Source organism: Ambystoma mexicanum, chromosome 3q (assembly GCF_040938575.1).
Source record: "Ambystoma mexicanum isolate Mex_15411 chromosome 3q, UKY_AmexF1_1, whole genome shotgun sequence".
Classification (NCBI taxonomy): Eukaryota; Metazoa; Chordata; class Amphibia; order Caudata; family Ambystomatidae; genus Ambystoma; species Ambystoma mexicanum.
The window spans coordinates 1,115,029,715-1,115,036,709 of record NC_090926.1 but is presented as its reverse complement, the minus strand read 5'-3'; the positions used below and the strand labels follow the sequence as shown (position 1 = coordinate 1,115,036,709).

The following is a 6,995-nucleotide window of genomic DNA, read 5'->3' as shown; positions in this document are numbered from 1 at the left end:
TCGGCGTGCATTTCGGTTTCAGTTTTGTGGGCCCTCTGTGGTCTTGGTACCAGTGTTCATGTTGGGGGCAGGTGGGTATTGGGTTGGGTTGTAATGCTGCCGGGTCAGCCTGTGTCTCTTGAGTGTCGGAGCTGTGGGTAGTCAGTTGAGTGTGTTGAGGGCAGGGGTTGGAGGACTAGCTGGTGTCATGGTATTTCTTTGTGGGGGGGGGGCGATCGCTGCTGACTCTTTGTGACCACACTGCATGCAGGGTCGGATTGGCCCCTCGGCCTTTCGGCCCGTGGCGGGGCTGAAATCGTCCCTGGGGAGTGGGGGCCAGTTTCTGGCCATGCCTGGGCTGGTTTGGAGAAAAAAAATTGGAAACAAAATATTTTTTTTTCATTTTCTTTTCTTTCAAAAAGCCTTCTTAGGTCGATAAATGAGTACCAACACAGGTTGGGTGATATTGTATGCCTATTTTTTCTATAAAAAAGGAGCTTAAACGTAAGTGCTATAAAATAACATATTATAATTTGGCTTTGGAAGTGTGCTTGGATTCACAGTCATTTAATGTCCTTAGGGACAATGCTATTTGATTCCACTTCCTGTTTTGTCAAGGGGTGAGATGTTGTGTTTCATTGCTTCCCGGGATGTCACTTTGGGATGGGTCAAACGACATCACTTCCGGTGATGTTATCAGAGGTCAAGGCACGTGAGGTGGGGGGGGGCACTTTTTTGAGGCGAGGAGTGGGGCGCTTTTGTTTTGGTGACCGGTCCTCTTTCTTGTCGCAGTCCGACCCTGACTGCATGAGCTCCTGTTGGAGGGGGACCACTGTCATGGTTGGTTGCACCTGATCTATAGGATTGGGCTATCAATACAGATAGCAACTGACAGACATAGGGCCACGTGACACGATCCCTGACAAGATCCCTGAACTCGAGAGCGGATCCTGCGTAACTGGCAGACCTGCAAGGGGTTCAGGGGCTCCCTTTGCTAAAAGTAGGCCCCACTCTGTCCATGTAGAATGCCCCTGTTTACTGTTATGCATTGCTTTCGAGTATAATCTGACGTGTATTATAATGTGGTTTATTTACTGCATGCAGTGATGTGCAAGGCACGCGCCCTCTACAATTGACTCTGCATTGAAATTGGATTGTGGAAAAGAGAGAAAAGAGGGTGATTACTGCGGAGTTCCAGTTAGCTATTGAGTATAATCTGGCCTGCGTTACTTACTGTGTGTGCTCCCTGCTACTTACCTTACCTCATGGCACTGCAGAACCAATGCTCCTGTTGACCTCCCACGCAGTATCCGGGTAACCAGAAATAGGCAGAGGAGAGTGGAGATGCCTTTCGCCCCTACCCCCGTAGATGAGCAACAGTCTGCCCCAGACTTGCCCCACATTTAGCTTTGCCCTTTGTTGTCCTCCCTTTACCTGTGCCCTGGGGCATCCCTACTTTCATAGGGTCTTAATGAGACAGAATATTTACGTCGCTCTCTGCTGTGACCTGCTCCTAGCTCCCCAATCATATCGCATTCTTGGGTTATTGCCCCTTTGTTGATTCTTGGCTGTGTCCCTCTGCTCTCGGGTCGTGTGGCGTTGGCTTTTTAGCGCTTGGTTGGGACCCTCTGGCTCTATTTCTGTTCTGCTCTGCCACTCTATTCCTAATGGGGCTCTCATATGGGAATCGGGTGGGCCTCGTGTGCTCTTCCCCCGCTGTATACCTACCTGTATTCTGCATTGCTCCCCCTCCTTAGGATCGCTTAGATATTACACACTATGAACTGGGGTGCATGCTTGTGAGGCAATAGGCGGTGTGTACTAATTGTCCTTTTCTCTCCTCTAGGACCCCAATCTAGGTTCCTGAAGGGGGCTGTATCTCCTGCTCACCGCGGGGGTCCCACTCCATGTGACTGGTGCCTGGCGCGGTCTCACCTCATGCCTAAAGTTAAAGACCACCAGTGCATCTTGTTCTGCACCCCGGGGCTGGTGTGGGATTCTGCTGTGTCCTGCTTGACTGAGACGTCTGTCATGTAGGATTCCCTGGGCTTCTAGAAGGCGAAGGCGGGAAATGAGGTGAGGAGAGGAGGGGGGCTGAGGCTGGGCATCCTGCACTATGAGACGTTGCGCTTAATGGAATACAACGCTCGGGAGGATAGCTCAAGGGCAACGTGCTTGCCTTGTGAGCAACACAACACAGAGCAACACAGGTTCGAACCCTGGGTCAGCGCTTAGAAACCTATGGGTATTAAGAGCGTTATAAACAACCTATCATATCATCTCAACTATACATCCACTAGCTGTGCAGTCATTATTCAATGGTGTTGGACATTAACCACAACAATACATGTGCTCGATTCTAGGAAACCCATGTTTCCGCACTCTCAAGCAGTCCTACTAGTGGATATTGCCGACTTCTTCCTTCGGATCGATGGGTCCTCCTGACCTCAGGTTACCTTCCTCCCCATGGTTCTTAGCCTCTTCATCCACAGTACTCATTAGTGAATCCACCCCCAAAGGGGGGGCCATGCACCAATGGCTCTTGAAGGGTCTGGCGGTCTGGCTCAGCCCTTCTTCCATTTTCCCATGCCCGCTTTGTGCTTTCCACATTCACCTGTACAGAGCCAATTCCTGGTTCTGTCACTTCTGACAGTGCGCTTGGTCAGGTCATTTCCTGGGCTGTGGCAGGGAACGGCCTAAAAACATGATCCCACAATCAAACCTCCACACATCCTGGGCACGCTCGAGACCACCACACAAGCCTGCTCCCACTAGTTCTAGTGCAACCCTGCAAGTAGTAGTAGAAACTGTGGGACGTCTTATTTTCTCTCTTTCTGGTTAGCATTCCATCCGGTCCATTGCCAATGAGCATGCAGGCACCCCTACTGCCGCACTAGTGCACAGTCCCTCAACCCCTGCATTTCCAGCCACTTGGTATTGTCTAGATTACAACACTGCTCTTCCCTTCTCACCTTTCCCTCATCCTTTCCTCCACAGACCATGGTCTGGCAACAGCTGACTGGGCCATAACATAGCATCGGCTGGACAGGGTAAAGAGACCATTTGGTCCTGATAGATGGAATGTGAAACGAAAGGTCTCCATGGAAACAGTCGTCATCCTCAGTTACCATTCCCCCCCGTCCCAGGCTAAGAGCAAAGAGCTGAGGCCTTGCTCTGGACAGGAGACTCGATCTTCTTGCCAGGTCGATTCTCTGGTTTCGAGCTGCTATTTTTCTATATTGAAGATGAACAGAATCATTTATTTTATCCCAAAGGAATATGGAGTCATAGCGATGGGAGCACTTAGGCTCGCCTGATTCGACTATCGCAGGGCTCTGCGTGGGCCACCACCCACATCTCAGATGCAAAATCTGTCAGATGAGGGGCCGAAAGGAATAGAATCATGAGTAGCGTAAATCAATATGCTCATAAGTAACAAGCGAGACGCAGTCTCGAGATGGGTGCACTTAGGATCGCCTGATTCGACTATCGCAGTGTTCTGCGTCGGCCACCACCCACATCTCAGATGCAAAATCTATCATATGGTGGGCCGAAAGGAATAGAATCATGAGTAGCGTAAATCAATATGCTCATAAGTAACAAGCGAGACGCGGTCTCGAGATGGGTACACTTAGGATCGCCTGATTCGACTATCGCAGTGTTCTGCGTAGGCCACCACCCACATCTCAGATGCAAAATCTATCATATGGTGGGCCGAAAGGAATAGAATCATGAGTAGCGTAAATCAATATGCTCATAAGTAACAAGCGAGACGCGGTCTCGAGATGGGTACACTTAGGATCGCCTGATTCGACTATCGCAGTGTTCTGCGTCGGCCACCACCCACATCTCAGATGCAAAATCTATCATATGGTGGGCCGAAAGGAATAGAATCATGAGTAGCGTAAATCAATATGCTCATAAGTAACAAGCGAGACGCGGTCTCGAGATGGGTACACTTAGGATCGCCTGATTCGACTATCGCAGTGTTCTGCGTCGGCCACCACCCACATCTCAGATGCAAAATCTATCATATGGTGGGCCGAAAGGAATAGAATCATGAGTAGCGGAAATCAATATGCTCATAAGTAACAAGCGAGACGCGGTCTCGAGATGGGTACACTTAGGATCGCCTGATTCGACAATCGCAGTGTTCTGCGTCGGCCACCACCCACATCTCAGATGCAAAATTATCATATGGTGGGCCGAAAGGAATAGAATCATGAGTAGCGTAAATCAATATGCTCATAAGTAACAAGCGAGACGCGGTCTCGAGATGGGTACACTTAGGATCGCCTGATTCGACTATCGCAGCGTTCTGCGTCGGCCACCACCCACATCTCAGATGCAAAATTATCATATGGTGGGCCGAAAGGAATAGAATCATGAGTAGCGTAAATCAATATGCTCATAAGTAACAAGCGAGACGCGGTCTCGAGATGGGTACACTTAGGATCGCCTGATTCGACTATCGCAGTGTTCTGCGTCGGCCACCACCCACATCTCAGATGCAAAATCTGTCAGATGAGGGGCCGAAAGAAATAGAATCATGAGTAGCGTAAATCAATATGCTCATAAGTAACAAGCGAGACGCGGTCTGTGTTAGCTGCCCAGTGGAGGTCAAAATGGTTCTTAAAGGCCTGACTCCAACAATGAAAGGCCTGGCTTGTGAAGCGCTGGCTATCTTATGGAAAAGTTTCAAGGGAATGTCCTAAGAAATGGTTTGATATCCTCAGATGGGAGCAGCATTGGCACTCTCGAGAGTAAAGGCTGGAACGAGCGCACACTCCCTTTTCTCTACACCAGATCTCCTTCTTTGCGGCATTTGGCAAGGGGTTCGAGTATTGTTTAACCCAGGTTTGTCCATCGCTAAGCGTCGGCAAGGAACTAAGCAACTCAACCTCTGACGCCACAGAGGACCTGCCTTCATCTTCTCTCAAGTGAACTCTGGAATTCTCTGGCCAAACACCTGCCCACAGAAGTCCACCACCCAACTTCCAGAAAACAGATGAAAGCCGTCCAAGTGCCAATCCAACCTACTGCTGTGTGAGTCCGACACCACAAACTCAACCCACAAATGCCCTCACCTCGCTCATACACATCAAAGAGAGGACATCGCCCCTCCCTCCCAAGTTATATGAACCTACCACGGGCTCCAGCACCCACCCCGCAAGTTCCCTCGCCCTAGGTCAGCAGGTTAGGCCTGGCCTATAGGGAACTAGGGCAATGCCGGAACCAAAAACTCAAAATGCTCTTCTGGGACAGTTTTCTAGGTCAAAGTGGGCCAGTTACTACACTGAGTAGATGAGTAGTTAAGACCACTGTTGCTGAAAAAATATTCTTAAAATTAAACCGTTTGCATCACATTTTATCAGAAAACACCTCCTTGGGTACTACTCAGTCTGTCCCAAAAGGAAGGCATCTATGGGCCACTTTTTCCTTGGTGCCCCAGACAGTGTTATGCCCCTGGCCGTCCCTGCAGTCCAGCACGCCTGCCACATTCCCCAAGATAGCCCAGTCTCGGGGCTCCTGCTTCTGTGCATTTCTTGGCCCAGCTCGCGCTGCCTGTCCCCCTCTTCACATTGTTTTGCCACCACTCCTGCGCGTTTCCCTTCTCACAATTCATCACCGCCATCTTATATGAACTCCATTTCCTTGGCTTGTCACTTTACCACCCATAACCGATTGTTTTACTCTTTTACAGAATGCGGTAAAAATAGGGTGATTGAACTGCCCGCCTTTTGGCCCGGAAGCAGCGCATGGGGCATCGAGGGCGAGTGCCGTTGCCATGAGTCAGGGGGAGGAGGGCACCAGACTACTGACCTGACGCTAAATGATACTTACCGGATGAGGCGAAGGCTTCCCTGGGCAGTGCCCTGGTGCAAACTGTGCTCAGCGCTATGAACTGGCCATCGAGGCACCTCACAAAAGAACTATGAACTGGTATCGGGAAAACGAGGTAAACAATTTGATGACTATTGCGGCAATCAATGGCTCGCTTTTTGACGTTTGTTTTAAAACTCTCGAGGAAGGCCAGAGTTTGGTTCTTGCTTTTTTTTTTTTTTTTTTTTTTTTCTCTCTCTCTCTCTCTCTCTCTCTCTCTCTCTCTCTTTCTTTTTTTTCCTTTTTTGATCCCGTTTTTCCCCCTGGTCCCATCAAAGGTGGAGTCTATTTTCGGGCGCTCTCCCCGGAGGTCACCCAGGGCGTTCTTTTCCCTTTATGTGACAGCCATAAACTCTGGAAGGAATGCAAAGACGATCGCAGAAGTAACTGGGGGAGCGTTCCCAGCCGGGCCTGGGAATGAGAGTGTAGGGGAAGGGTCCTGGGAACCGAGCCCTCTCATCCCTGCATGCGTAGGGAAGGCCACACACCACAGGCGACTTCACACAGGGTGTGCATGTGTGCACGAAGACCGTTTGGCCACTGCTAAAGCGCTTAAAGCCCGAAGACATCGGGGCTGTGTTTTCCTTACCACTGCAATCGTGTGGCATTGGATGGTATGGCATGATACGTAGCATGTTATGGTATGGCATACCATATTATGGCATTTTATATCATGATATGGTATGGTGTATGTCACAATATGGCATGGTATAGTATGGCACAGTGTGCGTCATGATATGGCATGGTATAGTATGGCACGGTGTATGTTATGGTATAACATATCATGCCATAGTGTGCTATGTCATGGAGTGGTATGGTATGGCATAGCATGGTGCATGTTATGATGTGGCATTGTATGGAATGGTGTATGTTATGGTATTATAGTATAGCATGATAAGGTGTGGCACGGAATTGTATGGAGTGGCATGTAATGGTCTCGAATTGTATGATATGGCATGCTACAGCATATTATGGTATAGCATGGCATGGTGGGGTGAGACAAGGCATGGTATAAGTATAATATGATATTTCATGGTATGGCATAGTATATCATCTTATGGTATGTTATTTCATAGTATGGTATGGTATCTTATGCAATTGTATGGTATAACATGGCATCGTACTGCAAAGCA

At 49.1% G+C, this 6,995-nt stretch overlaps 1 long non-coding RNA gene across 1 annotated transcript in view; it reads left to right on the top strand.

Annotated features, from left to right (window-relative positions):
- Positions 1-1,835: 1,835 nt before the first annotated feature.
- LOC138447654 (uncharacterized) overlaps positions 1,836-6,995 on the top strand; it is a 90,175-nt gene continuing 85,015 nt past the window's right edge. Inside the window, exons 1-2 of the long non-coding RNA XR_011259922.1 lie at positions 1,836-2,055; positions 5,684-5,938. This is a non-coding gene — a long non-coding RNA (uncharacterized lncRNA). The remainder of the gene's footprint in view (positions 2,056-5,683; positions 5,939-6,995) is intronic.